The sequence below is a fragment of the Hypomesus nipponensis genome, chromosome 17 (genome assembly GCF_054491055.1).
Source record: "Hypomesus nipponensis isolate SF chromosome 17, ASM5449105v1, whole genome shotgun sequence".
NCBI lineage: Eukaryota > Metazoa > Chordata > Actinopteri > Osmeriformes > Osmeridae > Hypomesus > Hypomesus nipponensis.
This window is the reverse complement of record NC_140377.1, coordinates 3,789,306-3,792,900: the sequence shown is the minus strand read 5'-3', so window position 1 is coordinate 3,792,900 and position 3,595 is coordinate 3,789,306.

Here is a 3,595-nt window from a genome sequence, read left to right as displayed (position 1 = left end):
CGCCTCGCTGCATTTGAGGGGTACGGATGAGAGAGTGAGTGTGGGTCCTGGTGTGATGGTGCTGGGCCCGGGGATGGGACCAGTGTCCTGGGGAACCTCTCCAGATGGCTGGGCTTCTGGGGGGGATCGAAGAGGACGCGAGGCCTCTACAGGTTGGCGGACTGTAGTTGGCGGACTTTGATGTGCGCATGCACAGACCCTCGTGGACACCAGCGGAAACATCTCCCTCGTCGAGCCCAGTTTGCTCTCTGCCTGTCGTTCTTCTCTGCCTGTCGTTCTTTTCTGTCTGTGTTGAATGAAAACACGTCAATGCCATGGCCTCCTCTGCCTTTGTTTTTGTTTTCGTTCTAGTTCTAGTCTCGAGCTCACCTCTCCCTCTCCCTCTCTTTTGCGCCTGTCTTTCCTTGTTGATTTAGTCGAGAAAAATACACAGATCTGATGTCCCTGCTCAGCTGCTCTGTGTGTGTGTCCGCATTTCATGTAGGTGTGCGTTTTTTTTAATGCACTTATCTGTCTGCAGGTCTGTTTGAACCTCTGTCAGTGGAAAAAAAGGGGGCCGGCCTGCTGCTAGCTGTCTTAAAGTACTAGGCCATGGTGTCGGTTCAAGTATGAAGGGGATTAGGGCATATCTCAGAACTAATCTGTCGGTGAACGAGCGAGCCGCAAACACTCTCTCTCCCTCTCTCTCCCTTTATCACTCTCCAGCTCTCTCCGGCTCCTCTGTTCAGTGTTGCGCTTGGCTGGGAGAACAGGGAGGAGGGGGGGGGGGGTAGAGAGAGGGGGGCGTGCGGTATGGCATCTCTCCAGAGCTTAGCAGCGTGCGCTGCCCTGATCTCTGATTCTTTGATTGTACGACTTCAAGGACTCGAGGCCCGGAGGGGGGGGGGGTGATATGGAGGTGAGACTGATGATGAAGGTGAGATGGAGGACAGAGCTGCTCCAAAGCTGTGGGTGGTTCAGAGGGGGGGGGGGGCAGGTACATCAGGCTGCGGCGGGGTGTCGAGGCTGACAACCGGCAGGTAATGAAGTGTGTAATGCAAGTGTTATGTCAAACCTTTTGTCCTGCATGCAATCCCAGTGTGTGTTGACCTATAGCCATGCACCGACATGCAGTAGCCTATCAGCTCCTTGTGTGGGTCAGTGGGCGGGAGCAGTGGTATTATGACTCCTCTTTGTGTGCGACTGTGTTCTCTGTGTAAACTTTTACTCAGTGCCTCCCTGCTCTCCTCTCTGGTTACCCATCTCCTCTGTGCCCTCTTTTGGAGTAAATCTCTCCGTGGGTCACGAGAAGAGGAGAGAGACGGAGCGAGACGGAGCGAGAGGGGCCGCGCTCACAGAAGTGCTCTGTTCCCAAACGCCGGCTCGACTCGGGTCGTTGCCAAAACGCCACTCTAAAACAATGTGATATGATTCTCCGTCAATGCTGCCCTGTGTGAAGCGAAGACTTCTGTGTGCTCTCCCTCTCACCCCCCCCCCCCCCCCCCCTCCAGGCTCAGACTGCCCAGTCTGGCGCTGGTTTATGATGTCACCCATTAAACAAGCCTGTGCTCCTTTTTACAAGGGTGAATGTAGGTGTGCTGCCCCTCTACTCTTCCCCTCCTCCCCCGTGGCAGGGAACAGGACCCCCCCCTGAGGTGTTCTGGTCTCGCCTGGCGAGGGCAGTTCCCCTTGGCTCTCTGTCAGAACACTAGCCTCCAGCCAGACCACAGACTCAACAGAACCCCCACGTCTCACAGCCTACGGACTTTATGAGATCCTAATTACATACCCCAGTGTATTTATACTCATGGGTGACTCCATAGCTTATGTGGTGTGTGAGTGTGTGTGTCTGTGAGAATTAAGGAAACTTTGTCTTGTCGAACTTTTCGCTTTTCACTTTTCGCGTCTCAATGAATGACATCCATTTGGAAGTGGCTCGTTTTCCGTGGAAAGGGCTCACGATATTCAACCGTTTTCCAGCCTGGGAGTGTCTGTAGGTGTAGTGTACCCGGTGTGGACCCGGTGTGCCTGGCTCGTGTTGGAGCTTGCCCTGGTGTGCGGCAGGTGGAACCAGTCTAACGTCCTCAGTACAGGATGTCAAAGTGGAAGGGAGCAGGGTGATAAGGGAGCCTCACTCGCCATGGTCACCTGCCTTCCTCTCTCACACCAAGTCTGGAGCCACGGCTGTTTGGTGAGAATTCTGTTGTGTGTGTGGCTCTGTCCCCATGTGCACTTCTCAGAGTGACGATTTGGAGTGACTGTGTTTGTGGGTGGGTGTGTGTTTAAGTGTCTTTGTGTGTGTGTGTGTGTCGCTGATTACACATTGCAGTCTAACGGCAGCTGCTTTTTCTGTACTGCTTGTGGGAGCGTTGTGTGCGAGGTGTTTGTTACACTCTGTATCCTTGCAGCCATTCTTACTCATTCTATTTTCATTCCGTTTTTCCATTTGGTGTGACCTAACTACATCCTCTTTTACATTTTTCCCTTTAATTGTCAGTTAGATGAGAGAGAGAGAGAGAGAGAGAGAGAGAGAGAGAGAGAGAGAGAGAGAGAGAGAGAGAGAGAGAGAGAGAGAGAGAGAGAGAGAGAGAGAGAGAGAGAGAGAGAGAGAGAGAGAGAGAGAGAGAGAGAGAGAGAGAGAGAGAGAGAGAGAGAGAGAGAGAGAGAGAGAGAGAGAGAGAGAGAGAGAGAGAGAGAGAGAGAGAGAGAGAGAGAGAGAGAGAGAGAGAGAGAGAGAGAGAGAGAGAACCGGGACAGCGGTGAAGCCTGTGTTTGCTTTTGTCTTTGTGTTTGAAATCAGACTCTTTTGTTGTTCTCTGATTGGAGGGGGAGTGTCTGGGCTGGCTTTGTGGAGTCGAGGTCAGGGATCATAGTCGTGTCACTGCTTCTCTGTCCTCCTCACACATGCACACGTGCCACCCATCTCCCTCTATATACACACACACACAGACAGACACATGCATGACATCAGAGCTACATTGGATTGACCTCATCACCTGCCTGCGGGACGACTCTGAAGGCGGAGCCTCGACGAGCCAATCAAGACTGTCCTGTGATCCCAGAGCAGGAGAACAGGATCTGTAGTAGGATCATCCTCCTGGAGCTGACTCCGGTTTGGAGCGACAGGCTGGAACAATGGAGGAATGATGGATCCTGTCGGTTCGGAATGAAGAAGAGCGAAAGGGAACACAGAAAAAAGATAGAGAGGTTGACCAAGTTGAATTTCAAAAGGTGAAGCCAGACAGGAAGTAAAAGGCTGAAAAGGGGGGGGAGCTGAGAGAGAGGGGAGAGAGAAAGAGAAAGAGAGAGAGAAAAAGAAAGAGGGACATAGTTGGCAGGGGAGAGACAGAGGGAGGGCAGGAAGAGAGAGAGAGAGAGAGAGAGAGAGAGAGAGAGAGAGAGAGAGAGAGAGAGAGAGAGAGAGAGAGAGAGAGAGAGAGAGAGAGAGAGAGAGAGAGAGAGAGAGAGAGAGAGAGAGAGAGAGAGAGAGAGAGAGAGAGAGAGAGAGAGAGAGAGAGAGAGAGAGAGAGAGAGAGAGAGAGAGAGAGAGAAAGGGAGGAGAGACTGTGGATCCAGCCCTCTAACTGTGACGGTGGTTCGTGTTTGGGGGGGTTGA